Source organism: Doryrhamphus excisus, linkage group LG2 (genome assembly GCF_037039965.1).
Source record: "Doryrhamphus excisus strain RoL-2023G ecotype Guam linkage group LG2, RoL_Dexc_Guam_v1.1, whole genome shotgun sequence".
Classification (NCBI taxonomy): Eukaryota; Metazoa; Chordata; class Actinopteri; order Syngnathiformes; family Syngnathidae; genus Doryrhamphus; species Doryrhamphus excisus.
Window position 1 is genome coordinate 11,951,119 of NC_136358.1, and position 16,949 is coordinate 11,968,067.

Consider the following 16,949-nt stretch of genomic DNA (forward strand, 5'->3'; position numbering starts at 1 on the left):
ATGTTAGCATTTAAGCTAATTTACTTATGTCTAAAGGCAAATACACACATGGCATGATGTAGGGAGGTTATAGGACAACCTTGGTACTTTGTAAACTTGAGGCCCTCTTGCTAGGTGCGAGCATGCTAATTGCTAGCATGTTAGCATTCATGCTAATTTACTCAAGTTTAAAGGCAAATACACACATGGCATAATGCAGGGAGGTTATAGGACAACCTTGGCACTTTGTAAACTTCATGCCCTCTTTCTAGGTGCTAGCATGGTAGCCGTTATTATGTTAGCATTTAAGCTAATTTACTCATGTCTAAAGGCAAATACACACATGGCATGATGTAGGGAGGTTATAGGACAACCTTGGCACTTTCTAAACTTGGGACTCTCTTGCTAGGTGCTAGCATGGTACCCGTTAGCATGATAGCATTTAAGCTAATTTACTCATGTCTAAAGGCAAATACACACATGGCATGATGTAGGGAGGTTATAGGACAACCTTGGCACTTTTTCAACTTGATGCTCTCTTGCTAGGTGCTAGCATGATGGCTGTTAGCATGTTAGCATTTAAGCTAATTTACTCACGTTTAAAGGCAAATACACATATGGCATGATGCAGGGAGGTTATAGGACAACCTTGGCACTTTCCAAACTTGAGGCTTTCTTGCTAGGTGCGAGCACGATAACTGTTAGCATGTTAGTATTTAAGCTAATTTACTCACATTTAAAGGCAAATACACACATGGCATGATGTAGGGAGGTTATAGGACAACCATGGCAGTTTCTAAACTTGAGGCTCTCTTGCTAGGTGCTAGCATGGTAGTCGTTAGCATGTTAGCATTTTAGCATTTTAGCTAATTTGCTCAAGTTTAAAGGCAAATACACACTTGGCATGATGCGGGGACACTATGGGACTGCATCAGCCTTTTCCGTACTTGAGGCTTTCTTGCTAGGTGCTAGCGCGGTAGCCGTTGGCACACCGGGCCCGAGGTTCACAGCGCATGTGGCCAGTCCATCAAAATTTCCGCGGGAATTTTCTAGTTATTCCGTATATCTTAATCTTCCCTTTTTTGCGCGCGTAATGCGGCCAAAACCGCAAGAAGGACCCCCACACATGTTACACCGCCGGAATCGTGGCGCTCGGGACTACAGCGGTATTTAGTTTTTGGAACGTTTTGTGTAACCATGGCGACGCTATTAACCGAAACGTTAAAAAATGGGCCACTAGATTAGGTATACCCTTTCTATTTTTAGAACAGCACATGGCAGAGAAAAACTGAGAATTTACAGACATTTCACAGCCTTGTAGCTCAGCCATACGGCCGCGCAGAAAAGTGATTGATGGCTAATTTTTGAGATAAACTTCTGAACTCTCTGTGTGGCTAAATGCTAATTGCTAGCATGTTAGCATGTTAGCATTTAAGCTAATTTACTCATGTCTAAAGGCAAATACAAACATGGCATGATGTAGGGAGGTTATAGGACAACCTTGGCACTTTGTAAACTAGAGGCTTTCTTGCTAGGTGCTAGCATAATGACTGTTAGCATGTTAGCGTTTAAGCTAATTTACTCATGTCTAAAGGCAAATACACACATGGCATGATGCAGGAAGGTTATAGGACAACCTCGGCAGTTTCTGAACTTGAGGCCCTCTTGCTAGGTGCTAGCATGGTAGCCGTTAGCATGTTAGCATTTAAGCTAATTTACTCATGTCTAAAGGATAATACACACATGGCATGGTGTAGGGAGGTTATAGGACAACCTTGGCACTTTCTAACCTCGAGGCTCTCTTGCTAGGAGCTAGCATGACTGTTAGCATGTTAGCATTTAAGCTAATTTACTCATGTCTAAAGCCAAATGCACACATTGTATAATGTAGGGAGGTTATAGGACAACCATGGTACGTTCTAAACTTGAGGCCCTCTTGCTAGGTGCTAGCATGATGACTGTTAGCATGTTAGCATTTAAGCTAAATTACTCATGTTTAAAGGCAAATACACCCATGGCATGATGCAGGGAGGTTATAGGACAACCATGGCACTTTCTAAACTTGGGAATTTCTTGCTAGGTGCTAGCATGGTACCCGTTAGCATGTTAGCATTTAAGCTAATTTACTCATGTCTAAAGGCAAATACACACATGGCATGATGTAGGGAGGTTATAGGACAACCTTGGCACTTTCTAAAGTTGAGACTCTCTTGCTAGGTGCTAGCATGACGACTGTTAGCATGTTAGCATTTAAGCTAATTTACTCACGTTTAAAGGCAAATACACACATGGCATGATGTCGGGAGGTTATAGGACAACCTTGGCACTTTCTAAACTTGAGGCTCTCTTGCTAGGTGCTAGCATGGTAGCCGTTAGCATGTTAGCATTTAAGTTAATTTACTCATGTCTAAAGGCAAATACACACATGGCATGATGTCGGGAGGTTATAGGACAACCTTGGCACTTTCTAAACTTGAGGCTCTCTTACTAGGTGCTAGCATGATAACTGTTAGCATGTTAGCATTTAAGCTAATTTACTCACATTTAAAGGCAAATACACACATGGCATGATATAGGGAGGTTATAGGACAACCTTTGTAGTTTCTAAACTTGAAGCCATCTTGCTAGGTGCTAGCAGTGTAGCCGTTAGCATGTTAGCATTTAAGCTAATTTACTCATGTCTAAAGGATAATACACACATGGCATGATTTAGGGAGGTTACAGGACAACCCAGGCACTTTTTTAATGTAAGGCTCTCTTGCTAAGTGCTAGCATGATGACTGTTAGCATGTTAGCATTTAAGCTAATTTGCTCATGTTTAAAGGCAAATACACACATGCATGATGCAGGGACGTTATAGGACATCCTTGGCAGTTTCTAAACTTGAGGCTGTCTTGCTAGGTGCTAGCATGTTAGCCGTTAGCATGTTAGCATTTAAGCTAATGTACTCATGTCTAAAGGCAAATACACACATGGCATTATGTAGGGAGTTTATAGGACAACCTTGGCACTTTCTAAACTTGGGACTCTCTTGCTAGGTGCTAGCATGGTACACGTTAGCGTGTTAGCATTTAAGCTAATTTACTCATGTCTAAAGGCAAATACACACATGGCATGATGTAGGGAGGTTATACTTGGCACTTTCTAAACTTGAGGCTCTCTTGCTAGGTGCTAGCATGGTAGCCGTTAGCATGTTAGCATTTAAGCTAATTTACTCATGTATAAAGGCAAATACACACATGGCATGATGTAGGGAGGTTATAGGACAACCTTGGCACTTTCCAAACTTGAGGCTCTCTTGCTAGGTGCTAGCATGACGACTGTTAGCATATTAGCATTTAAGCTAATTTACTCACATTTAAAGGCAAATACACACATGGCATGATGCAGGGAGGTTATAGGACAACCTTGGCACTTTCTAAACTTGGGACTCTCTTGCTAGGTGCTAGCATGGTACCCGTTAGCATGTTAGCATTTAAGCTAATTTACTCATGCCTAAAGGCTACTAAGCACATGTCATGATGTGGGGAGGTTATAGGACAACCTTGGTACTTTCTAAACTTGAGGCCCTCTTGCTAGGTGCTAGCATGATGACTGTTAGCATGTTAGCATTTTACCTAATTTACTCATGTCTAAAGGAAAATACACACATGGCATGATGTGGGGACACTGTAGGACTGCCCCAAACTTTTCAGGACTTGAGGCTGTTTTGCTACGTGTTAGCACGGTAGCCGTTAGCATGTTAGCATTTTAGCTAATTTACTCAAGTTTAAAGGCAAATACACACTTGGCATGACGTGGGGACACTATGGGACTGCAACAACCTTTTCCGTACTTGAGGCTTTCTTGCTAGGTGCTAGCGCGGTAGCCGTTGGCACACCGGGCCCGAGGTTCACAGCACAGGTGGCCAGTCCATCAAAATTTCCGCGGGAATTTTCTAGTTATTAATAAAGGTCCTGTTTTTCTCATATTTACAGATGTTATTTCTCCATCAACCCAGAGAAGGGCACCAAAGTGGAGAAGACAACCACATCCTGCCTTAATGTGAACCCTAGAGTCATCACTTTGATTCGGGAACTTTCGGATCATGAGTGGCGTGATGTCTGAACTTGGACTAAACTGAGAAAGGCGACCCATGTGCCCCAATGATTGTTTTTGTGCTTTACTGTTGCCATGTTTGTCGACAGTTGTTACTAATTCATTCATTCATTTTCTAGCGCTTATCCCCACGAGGGTCGCGGGGGTGCTGGAGCCTATCCCAGCTGTCTTCGGGCGAGAGGCGGGGTACACCCTGGACTGGTGGCCAGCCAATCACAGGGCACATATAGACAAACAACCATTCACACTCACATTCATACTTATGGACAATGGGAGTTTGCATGTTCTCCCTGTGCATGTGTGGGTTTTCTCCGGGTACTCTGGTTTCCTCCCACATTCCAAAAACATGCTAGGTTAATTGGCCACTCCAAATTGTCCATAGGTATGAATGTGAGTGTGAATGGCTGTAAATTTGTCTATATGTGCCCTGTGATTGGCTGGCCACCAGTCCAGGAAGACAGCTGGGATAGACTCCAGCACCCCCCGTGACCCTCTTGAGGATAAGCGGTAGAAAATTAATGAATGAATAAAATTAATAAATTTCAGGAGAGACTATAAATGCATGTTTTTGTGTTTTCTGACACTAATCTTTTAGCAAGATGACTCAAGAGGTGTAACTATATATTGATTTATTCAATATCAATTTAATATGATTTGAGCATATGATTTTAAAAATGTTTAGATTGTAATGTAAGCATTAAAATAGAAAACTGTTTATATGGCGGTAAAGTAAGTTTGTAAATACTGCATAATTTAGTATATTTTAATAAATATTTGAGTTTAATTTGCAAAATATATCAGTAATATATATTATATCATATCAGTATTTTTAGTTTTTATTACAGCTAAACAATGTTTTTTGGTCAGTGTTTTTTCATCGGGTTTAATAGTGTTTGATGTAAAATTAACAACAATTTTCTGCAAATATTACATGAATAAAACGTGAAATAACAAAATAACCATGTTGATTTAACAAAAAAATTTAGCAAGTTTGACAAGATTCAAGTGTATTCTTTCTGTAAATTGTAACAGTTTTAAACTGTAAAATTTACAGTTTACCCTGTAAGACTGTTTACATTTCTATTGTAATTTTTACAGGATTATTCTGGCAACCACAGCTGCCAGTTTTTTTCCATAAAAACTACGGAATTTTTTTTACAGTGCATAAGTTCCAAAACGCTCTTCGGAGGCCTTCGCTGAGCGAGTGGATTGCTTTTTTGGATGTGGCACACATGTGCCATAATTGGAGAAGATTTTTACCACAAAGCCTATAGGTTGCTTGAAATACACTATCACAGCAAGTGAAACACTTTTTCTCATTTTCGCTCTAACTCCACAGCAGTGCTTCTCAACCACATGAAACTGTGGCAGATAGAACGGGATACGAAGCTGCGTCAGGCACACTTAGAATGAGCCTCCTGGCCCCTTTTGCTGGCTCACAATGACCCGCCGTATCATCCTTTGCGCACAATGTGTTTGAGAGCGAATAAAGTGCATTTTCGAACAGGTTGTGTGTGCCAAGCAATAAAGCACATCACACTAAATGTGTTCCATGAGTGCCAAAACGCTCTTCGGAGGCCTTCTCTGAGCGAGTGTAGTGCTTTTTTGGACGTGGCACACATGTGCCATATATGGAGAAAATTTTTACCACAAAGCCTATAGGTTGCTTGAAATACATTGACAGCAAGTGAAACACTTTTTCTCAATTTCGCTCTAACTCCACAGCAGTGCTTCTCACCCACATGAAACTGTGGCAGATAGAACGGGATGCGAAGCTGCGTCAGGCACACTTGGAATGAGCCCCCTGGCACCTTCCGCTGGCTCACAATGACCTGCCCTATCATCCTTTGCTCACAATGTGTTTGAGAGCGAATAAAGTGCATTTTCGAACAATGGTTGTGTGTGCCGAATGTAGCAGCATAGGAGTATATCCATATCTCCCTATGCAGCGTGTTCCATTAAACAGAGCTCACTGCTGGCCAATCATTGTGTAGGTGGAGCGCTCCTCTCACTGCTTCTTCCTTTGCACTTCCGTCTGTGTACTTCCGGGTCAAGTGTTCAACTGAGACAGAGTGATCGGTGTGCTGCTGGGGCATACGTGTCTTTCGGCGTCCTATTGTGGTGAGTGTTATCTCTCCCTCTCTCTCCGTTGCTGTGCATGCTCGTAGCTTGCTAATGCTAGTGTGGTCATAGGTGAGACGCCCGTAGCCGCCTGAGTTTACTCCCTCCCTCGCTCCTCTCATGTGCCTGTGTGTCTGCTTAGAAGGTATGTAGAGTTATTAACATAGGTCGTAACCGCATCATTGTCGGCCATATCATTAATTTTAACATCTGCGATAGGTGTAATCTGCCTGAATGCCAGCTAACACTGCCGCTGCATGTGATGTCATCGCCAGCCGTCTGAGAACGCCGCTGCTTTGTCTCCGCTGCTTTGTCTCCGCTGTTTTGTCTCTGTGGTTGCTTCCGCTGCTTCGTCTGCGCTGCCGCTGCTTGCCTTGACTGACTGCTCTCCTGCTGCTGTGCTACGGCTTGCTACTGACCTGTTTGGTCTTGTGGCTTCACCTAGCTGGGAGCTTAGCGCTGGTAGCCTCTGTCTGCGCTCTGGACTGCTCTGCCTGCTGTGATCAGCCCGCGGGCTGGACTGTGACTGACTTGCCAGGCCGCTTGGCCTCTCCTGACAGACAGACACTACGTGCAATTCTTATTATTATTTTAGAGTTTCCCTTGTATTATGTGTGTGTTTTAGTGGTGGGGTTGTAGATCCCTTTTTGTTTAGTTACAATTGCATAGGTTTTCCTTTTGCTTTTGTTTAGATTATTTCTATAGGTTTACCTTTTTGTTTTAGGATTATTTTGACTTAGTTATATTTTCTAGCCTAGTTGCTTCATTTGATTTTGGGAATTGGGTGGGTTTTCCTTAAGTAGTTCCTTCTTTTGTTTATCATATGTTGTTTTGCTTGTTTAATTTGTGTGTTTAGCGGCTCAACCTTCAATTTAGTTAGTATTATTTTGTTATTTTTGTTTAATTGCTTTATTATTTGGTTTTTGACCCCACTAATTGTTTTTATTCCCTTTTCAGTTGCTGAGGATCGGTGGTGGTGCTGGTGGTCTGGGTGGCGGTATCCCCTCCTTCTGTGTGCGGTGCTCCTCTGGGATTTGGTTTTCTTTGCACAACCCTGTGTGTGTGTGTCACGTGTGACTGGGTGTTTTTTTTTGGGTTGTTTTTGGGTGGATCCCTCCCCCCTTCACTAGCCCATTGTCCACCTGGTAAGCCTCAGCACCTGATTAGGTTTCCCTCATCCCCTTCTTGTGTGTGTGGTATTTTAAAACAATGTTAAAACTTGTTAAGAAAATCTATTAATTTTTTTATAATGTGAACCATGTCTCCAGCCTCATGAGTATAATGAACCTGTGTATACTTTAAGAGGGAAAAGAAAAAGAAATTGACTCTCTGGGTGAAATTCCCAGGGTGGCGTTGTCTGGTCCTCGAAAATCTCTGGTGTAAGCCAGTATTCTTCCACTCGCTACCACTGCCACACAAGCAATAATGCACATCACACTAAATGTGTTCCATAAGTGCCAAAATGCTCTTCTCTGAGCGAGTGGAGTGCTTTTTTGGACGTGGCACACATGTGCCATATATGGAGAAAATATTTACCTCAAAGCCTATAGCTTGCTTGAAATGCATTATCACAGCGAGAGAAACACTTTTTCTCATTTCCGCTCTAACTTAACAGCAGTGCTTCTCAGCCACATGAAACTGATGTGGATAGAACGGGATGCGAAGCTGCGTCAGGCACACTTGGAATGAGCCTCCTGGCACCTTCCGATGGCTCACAATGACCTGCCCTATCATCCTTTGCTCAAAATGTGTTTGAGAGCGAATAAAGTGCATTTTCGAACAATGGTTGTGTGTGCCAAGCAATAATGCACATCACACTAAATGTGTTCCATAAGTGCCAAAACGCTCATCTCTGAGCGAGTGGAGTGCTTTTTTGGACGTGGCACACATGTGCCATATATGGAGAAAATTTTTACCACAAAGCCTATAGCTCGCTTGAAATGCATTATCACAGCGAGAGAAACACTTTTTCTCATTTTCGCTCTAACTCTACAGAAGTGCTTTTCAGCCACTTGAAACTGTTGCAGATAAAACGGGATGCGAAGCTGCGTCAGGCAGACATGGAATGAGCCTCCTGGCACCTTCCGATAGAGATAATAAGATACACTTGTAGTCAAAAATGACTAATGACCCTGATGATTAGATTAATGACCCTGATGATTAATGACCTGTCATGACGTCATCACCATGTGCCGGAAGTGGCATTATCACTCTGTACCGGAAGTGGCATCATCACCGTGTGCCGGATGTGACGTCATCCCCGCGCTCCGGATGTGATGTCATCACCGTGCGCCAAACTGCCGAACATGGCGCCATCACCGCGCCGCGGCCTACAAAATACCCGAGATCGATTTATCGACTAATTTGGATTAAATATTGGTGTAATTAATACAATAACATATATTATTTATAATTAATTGTAAACCACCCCCCTACCCCTCCCGTCAGTCCTCACACAGCCCTTCTTTGTCGATCCATCAGGCCGGTTTTCTCTTATGTGTTTTCTGTATGTGAATCAATTTTAAAAAACATATGAACGAATTAAATAATGAACGCCTTACCTCGTAGATCCACCGGCATCTCCGTCCGTCCATCAGGCGTGTGGGTATAAACTCTGATAGAACCGCTTTTGGAGATCCTCAGAATCTAACCTCAGATTTTAACAAAGTATTTTAACAAAGGGCCGACTGCAGCTTCAGGCGTGAGCGCCTTAACAAATGGCCGTCCGCTTCCTCAGGGATGTGTGTGCGTGTGAGCTGCCTAAGGCAACCCGTGAATGTGCGACCGGATGGTTTAATTTGATAAAAAACATAGACGTTTGACCCCCCTCGTACTCGTCGACAGCTTCTCCGGATGTGTGTGAGTGTGGGCTGGCTTAGGCAGCCCGTGACCGCGCGACCGGATGGTTTAATTTGATAAAAAACATACATTGTTAAAAAACCTCGACGTGTGAGGGGCCGACTTAGACATGTACGGGCATGTCCGGATTTTAAAAAACTACCGCTGCGTCAGCATGGCGTATCGGGGGGATGTGGGGGGGCGTGGAGTACAATAAGCCACAAAACCTAGCTCCAGATGAGACGGCCTCATTGTACTCAAAACTCGTCCGTCTTCATGAAAGCATTCTACCCCCCGACAGTATTCCACGGGTATAAAACAAGATCAACAGTCAACCAAAAGTCATTACCTACATACACTTCTGCAGAGAACTCAACACATTTGTGATGAAACCTGGTGACTATGCGTCGTTTTGTTTTATAACTTAAAACCAAACCTTTAACTTCAAGAATCCAATCAATTACTGGCGTTATATTTTTGTAGATATTGTAAAAGCAGGAGTTCATCCACAACGGGGAAATCACACTCGTGAGTACTTATGACAAAATTTAAGTCGGCGATATTCACATTGTTTTAATTGACGGCGTTATGACTTGTAGCGGACTTTGATGAGGAGTTGCCACAGGTGGAAGTTGGTAAGTACTGATTTGCATTAAGTTTGGATCATAAGCCTAGTAAAGCTAATTTTAAAACATCAGCTACAGAGCTATGTTGCAAGATGTATGACTTTAAAAACATCAATTACAGCGCTACACAAAGTTGCGGAAGGGCAATTTTGCGGAACGTTCAAAGACCGGAGAGAAGGTGATCATACAAAGGAGAATGATTTTGAACCACATGGTCACCGAATGAGTGTTGAAGCGCATCGACGGGACTTGGGTATGTATCGATCTACATCAAGTTAACAACGAGACTCGTGATGACATTTAAACATGAATTACAGGGTTAAGCAACATCGCAAAGGAGTGTGTAGAAGCGGATGGAGGTCGTGAGAAAGATCCGGCTTCTGTGGTGACAGAGTCTGTGGTGACAGAGTCAGGGGGTGTGACCAAGACTCTGATGATAAACCAGGTAATGTGTGTAATTGATGATGCAATACAATATCCGATCATTATAATATGGTGATATCCGATCATTATAATAACGACGGTGATATTATTCATTCACAGAAAGAAGCAGAGGTCGGGGTAAACGACAAAGCAGAGGAGCGGCGGATCGAAAGAAAAGAATCAGAGCTCGAAAGTTGTTGATGAAAAGTCTTCTCACTCACGTGCTTCACATCTTAGCTGAAGTCTGGTAATGTGGAGCGTTTTTTTGTTTTTGTCAGACCTATGGATTTTAATATGGATGAGGGTTACCCCGCTGATGTACCGTGTGAACTGGCGGATGTCATAAACGAGTTAAATAGAATCCCCAACGAGCAAAATGACCCACTACCCGAAACAAACGATCATTATGATGCTGGTGATGATCCTTTTTTTGCTATCAGGCAAATCGCAGACTTTGAAGACTTTTTTAATCCACTTGAAAGAGCGCTTGAGCGGCTTAATCAGCCATCAGCGTCTGGTTGTATACACGACGAGCCGTCCTCACAAGCCGGGGGAGTTCTGACCGAGCCACAGATTGTGAACAGAGACCGTTTCAACAATGTGGAAATAAGACGTGTGCTAAACATTCCCCCTCCTGAGCGTGTACCTAACTTTGCAACCTTCTACGTAGGTGTTATGGAACACGTGAATGATTTAGTCGATAGAGCTATAGGTGTTTCAGCACCGGGCGATGTTGTGCAGCTGGAGTTGATGGGGGAGGGATTGAGACAACACATAGTCGTCCCAGCGACGGATGACCCTAACGATATCAGATCAGCGTTTCAAGATTTACTGGATCGATTGGTACAATCCAATCTAGAAGTCATGACCGATGCTGGTTTAGAACTCGTCATGCAGGTGGTACGTGACCAGAGAGGTGGGGGAAAACGCAAGTTGGAGAATACACTTGATTGTGAAATCATCCAAAAGAAAAAACGGCATTTGTACACTCTGTACAATAGAGATCAATTATGCTTCGCCACCATTATAGCTCTGATGCTAGATAGCCATCAGACGGTAGAGTCTGCCAGGCAACGGGGTCGGCACCTACAGCATTGTGTAGGCTTGAGCGAACATACCCCGGTGGGTTTTAATGACATCCATAAATTTGAGACGGTTCTGAATCGTAAAATTGTTGTCTTGTACAGAAATGAGGGATTTACACCGCTTTGTCATTTTGAGACAAATTTTACCAAATCGACAGACACATTGTTTTTGTTTTTGGCGCAGAATCACTACTACGGTGTAAAATCAGCAGCGGCTTTTGTCGGGCACAGGTATTTCTGCCATTTTTGCTACAAAGGTCACGACAATCTCAACACACATCGATGTCAATGGCATTGCCCCGTTTGCACCACACACGACTGCATGCGGCAGGAGATGGCCGGAGTTTACTGCTCCGATTGTCGCAAAGTATGCCGCACCAAAGTTTGTTTTGCCAAACACAAGGAGCGCAAACACACGACCAAAAGCGGGGTCTGCGTTAGCATGTGCGACTTGTGGAAAAGGTGTGATCAATGCAATATGACGTACTACGTCAACAAGAACAAACCCCCCAGAAAGCATGTATGTCCTGTTAGACGATGTCAGACCTGCAACGAACAAATGCCTCGTGATAATGATGCAACCCCCCACCTGTGTTTCATGCAACCGCTAACGACAGAAAAACCATGCGATAGCCTGATATTCTATGATTTTGAAACCTACGTTGATCAAAACAACAAACACGTCCCTTACCTGGTGTGTACAAAAACATTGGGCGGAACTGAGTTGAGTTGGTTTGGGGTGGACTGCGTCAAAAAATTTCTCCTCCACTTCAGGAGAGATAAGTTTAAAGGGTCGACTTTAATAGCTCACAACGCAAGAGGATTTGACAGCTATTTGATCCTCAATCAAATGATAGAGATGAAACTCACGCCATCCATTATCATGACGGGGAGTAAAGTTCTGAGTTTTACAGACCAAGATTACAATTTAAAGTACATCGATTCGCTGTCATTCCTCACCATGCGACTCAGCGCCATGCCCAAAGCCTTAGGGTTTGAAAATCAAACTAAAGGTTATTTTCCGCACGAGTTCAGCTCCATGGAGCATCTAAAGTACGTAGGACCATACCCGCCGCCCGACGCTTACGGCCTACAACGTATGGCTCCGGCTGAGAAAGAGAAGCTTTGCTCTATTGCAAAAACGATGTTGACATTTTGTTCCAAGCGTGCTCTAGATTCAGAGATGAATTTCTTAGCGAGACGGATGTAGACCCGATGAGATGCATCACCATAGCCTCAGCCTGTATGAAAGTGTTCAGGACCAGGTTCTTAAAACCTAACACGGTCGCTATACCGCCGCCAGACAATTATGCGCGTCAACACAAATCATACTCACAAGCGGGCATCCAATATTTGGAATGGGTTGCTCACAGCGAAAAAGTGTTCATTAAACACGCGCTGAACTCTGGTGAAAAAAAGATTGGCGAGTACTTTGTAGACGGTTATGCCGAGTCAGGGGGTATAAAATATGTCTGGGAGTTCCTGGGGTGTTTTTTTCACGGATGCTCCGATTGTTTTCAACCGTCTGAGATTTGTCCATTGACGAATCGCCCCTTTCAGGAGCTGCGTGACAAAACTGAGAAGAAATTAGAGGCGTTAAAGACCAAACACGGGACGCGTGTCACGGTAATGAAGGAGCACGAGTGGGATAACATGAAAAAGACGCATCCGGGGGTGCAGGCATTCCTGCGTAATAATAACCCTCCGGAGCCTCTTTCACCGCGGCAGGCCTTTTTCGGGGGTCGAACGAGTGCGTTTACTCTAAGGTATACGGCTGCGCAAAACGAACGCGTGATGTACGTTGATGTCACTTCCCTGTATCCTTATGTGAACAGCAACTTTGCTTACCCGCTAGGTCACCCCCGCGTTATCCACAGAGACTTTGATGACCCGCGAAACTATTACGGTCTCATTAAAGCGAAAATTTACCCGCCTAGAGGCCTTTTCTTTCCTGTTCTTCCGCACAAAACATCCAAGGGGAAACTGGTGTTTCCACTATGTCGTACATGTGCCGAAACAAACAACCAGGAGGGGTCGTGTTCCCATGATGATGACAAGAGGGCTCTGACCGGTGTGTGGGTCACGGTTGAATTCAACAAAGCCGTTGAATTAGGTTACAGGGTGGCCACGATTATGGAGGTGTGGCATTTTGAAAGGTCTAGCGACGCCATCTTTGTGGATTATATGCATACTTTTCTGAAGGGGAAACAGGAGGCCTCCGGGTAACCCCCCCGGTGTGGTTGATGACGAAAGCAGAGAAAAGTACCTACGCGACTACCAAACCCATCAGGGTATCCGCTTAGACCCGTCTAAAATCAAACCAAACCCGGCAAAGAGACAGATGTCTAAACTCTTTCTGAATTCTCTTTGGGGGAAACTAGGACAGAGGGATAATTTAGCCCAAACCCAACTCGTCAGAAACCCTGACGATTTTTTCAACCTCATGTTTTCGGGTAAATATGAACTCAAGTACTTTTCCTTCCTCAACGATGATGTGGCGATGATACAGTATAATTACAATCGGCGTTACATCAAGCCCTCCGGTAAATCCTCCAACATCTTTTACGCCTGTTTTACAACGGCGTACGCCAGGATGTTAATGTACAGGTACCTGGAGCAGCTACAGACGCGGGTTCTTTACACTGACACAGACAGCCTTATTTACGTCGTTAAAGAGGGGGAGACACCTCTCCCGCTGGGGGATTACTTGGGTGATTTGACGGACGAACTGAACGGTGACAGCATTCAGGAGTTTGTCGCAGCCGGTCCTAAAAGCTACGCTTACCAAACCCGCGACAGCGGGAAAACTGTGTTGAAGGTGAAAGGTATCACACAAACGCAAGAGTGCTGCGAACGAGTCAATTTTGACAGCGTCAAAACACTGGTGGAGGGTTACATTCAATCAGACCGCACACAGGCCGCAGCTCTTGAAACACCCCAGCATAGCATCATACGTGATAAAAGGGGGTTTCATTTGAAAAACACAACATTCATGAAAAAGTTCAGGGTGGTGTACGACAAAAGACGGCTCTTGCCTGACGGGACAACGCTCCCGTTTGGCTATTAGCACAAAAATGGATATGGGGCGGGTTAATTTTGACCCTAGGTTAGAGCTACCGTTTTCATGTCTGATTTCAGGTCCCAGCGGTTGTGGAAAAACCTTTTTTGTAAAAAGTATTTTAGAAAACTGTGAACATGTCATGAAATGTGTACCGCAAAATGTGGTGTGGATCTACACCTCTTATCAACCCATGTACGATGAAATGCAAAAAAGGAATAAAAGACTCAAGTTTGTGGAGGGTTTGCCTGATTCCTTTGACGATGAAAACCTCTTTCCATGTGACCAGACGCATCTCATCATCCTGGATGATTTGATCTTCCAAGCTTCGGATCACCCCGAGGTTGTAAAAATATTTACGCAGTACAGACATCATAGGAATATGAGCGTCATTTTGATGACTCAAAACGTCTTCCACCAAGGTAAATACAGCCGGACAATCAGTTTAAACAGTAATTATATGGTGCTGTTTAAAAACCCTAGAGATATGCTTCAAACAAGAGTTTTAGCTCACCAGATTTTCCCCATGAGAAAGAAATATTTTTTAGAGAGTTTTGAGGACGCCACCAAAGAGCCGCACGGGTATTTATTACTGGATCTGACCCCCGCATGTCCAGAACAATATAGACTGAGGACGGGGTTACTACCCCACCACTGGCCTACCGTTTACATGCCTAAAGGCTGATATCATGTCTAAGCTTTTAAAAAGAAACGCCCCGCAGCTCAAAGCCCTGTTTCACGCAACACCGAGAAAGCGTAAAGATATCTTGGCTCACGGCTCCTCAGACTTGGTGAAGGCTCTATGCGAGATTGCGTTAAATCTCTTAAGAGGTCACATACCGCTGTCGTCGTCTCAGTACAAAAAATTTAAAAAACAAAAGAATATTATACGCTTACTGGCAAATAAAAAAAACAGTCTGAAAAGAAAAAGAACCGCTCTCAGTCAGAGAGGTGGCTTTATTCTCCCCCTGCTTGCCACGGTTGTGCCTGCGTTGGGTAGTCTTTTGGGGGGACTATTGAGGAGAGATTAATAATATTTAAAAAAGATGTCTCTGAGGACGACGCAGAAGATGTTTCTTGTTTCGCCGCAACAATTGGAGCGGCTGGGTAGAACAGAGCCATCCATCCGACAAGACGCGGAACATGATTTGGATTTAAAAATGAGGGCCGTGTTAGAAGATCGGACGTTGAATCAGTACGATAAGGTTAAAAAGTACGAGGCTTTGTTGGAGCGCTACCTGGGATTCCTTAAACAAGATCAGAACGAGCGTCATTCGCTAACCTTAACCGTGCCTCAGGATCCTATTCATGACCTTATCCAGAAGGGGGAGAGCGAGAGGAAAAAAGAGCAGCCGGGGGAGGAGGGGGTAATGGGTGCCGATCGCGAGGTCGGCGGTTGGACTGACATTTTACAAAATATCCCCGCACGCCGACGCAGAAATGCTGAATATGTTTTGAAGAAATTATCCGTCGATAGAACAGCGTGGACCCCGATGAGTGAGTTTGTTTTTCAAGGAAAACCTATAAAAGGATCGCATATGACGGATCTACTCAAACACCTCACAATAGACTATGGAAAAAGAAAACAGGAACCCCCGCCTAGAGGTTGGAACGAGTTTCTCCACGTGCTCTCTGAAGTCAATGTTCCTACAACAACCGTATCTAACCCTCAAGCTCGTGAACAATTTAGGACCGTCAAAAACGGATCGCCTAACCAAGAGGCGCATCAGGATGTAGTCGTCAAAAAGAAGAAGAGGAGAACGACATCCGCGAGTATAGAGTGGACGTCTTTTTGAATGAAAAACGTGTTCGATATGATAAATAAAATATATAATAATCACACAAAGGCATTCGCGCGTCTTTAATGAAGTGTTTATTATATTGTCACAAACACCGACAATCTTTAAACTTGTGAAAAGAACACGCCCGCTGCCCCCCGCAGTTTAAAAAATCACGTTCAACAAATGCGGAGACCATAGCATCATTTTTAAGCACATCGTCTCTGTAACTGTCTATGACGTCTTGATAAGACAGACCGCACCCTCTTCTGCATAGGTAGTACACACAGTGTTGGCCGCATGTGGTAGATAGCTCGTGTTGAAGTTGTTGGTTATGATACACTATACGATCAGAATTATTCTCCAAAAATGTCACTATACTTTGGGGGTAATATTTGAAATCCGGGGGGAATCCAAAAGAGTCAAAGAAACTGCAGTTACCACCCTTTTCCAAGGACAAGGCGAGCCAGTGCTCTCCGGGTAAGCTACGCGGATGCGTATTGACGATGTAAAAGCACGGCGGTTTGGGATGTAGCGCTTGTAGCTCGTCTGAGGCGTAAACGCCCTGAAATAGTTTGCCCTGGAGACGTTTCATGAGGGTTTCAATCTCTTTTCCGTTCATGACGTCAGTAATAGTCCACCAAAACCTGTCGCTTTGAATTAATTTCCAGAATGGAGTCGTAACAGGCGTGTGACAATGAGGGTGGTGGTGTGGGGAGGGGGGACTCTAAACCGCATCTCCAGTCTGACCGTGCCGCTGGATACAGGCGCAAGAGCCCCGGAATCTTCGTTGGGATTCAAATTAAAAACAAATAGAGCGTAGCCCTGTTTGAAATCCTCGTGATCTATACAGAGCGGTATATCTTTTAAATGTCTTCCTGTGGATGTAAACAGGTTATGAAATTCACGAATCGCATTCCCTTCATTAAATTGAGGCTGGAAA

At 43.9% G+C, this 16,949-nt stretch overlaps 1 long non-coding RNA gene across 3 annotated transcripts; it reads left to right on the forward strand.

Moving 5' to 3' along the window:
- The first annotated feature begins 6,115 nt into the window (after positions 1–6,115).
- On the forward strand, positions 6,116–14,462 carry LOC144901957 (uncharacterized). 3 transcript variants are annotated; one of them, XR_013630159.1, is made up of 4 exons: positions 6,116–6,343; positions 6,418–9,915; positions 9,980–10,107; positions 10,206–14,462. It is a non-coding gene; the product is annotated as an uncharacterized LOC144901957 (long non-coding RNA). The 3 variants fall into 3 exon arrangements; XR_013630162.1 differs by having other exon boundaries at positions 7,156–9,915; XR_013630160.1 differs by having other exon boundaries at positions 6,121–6,198; positions 7,156–9,915.
- Positions 14,463–16,949: the final 2,487 nt, after the last annotated feature.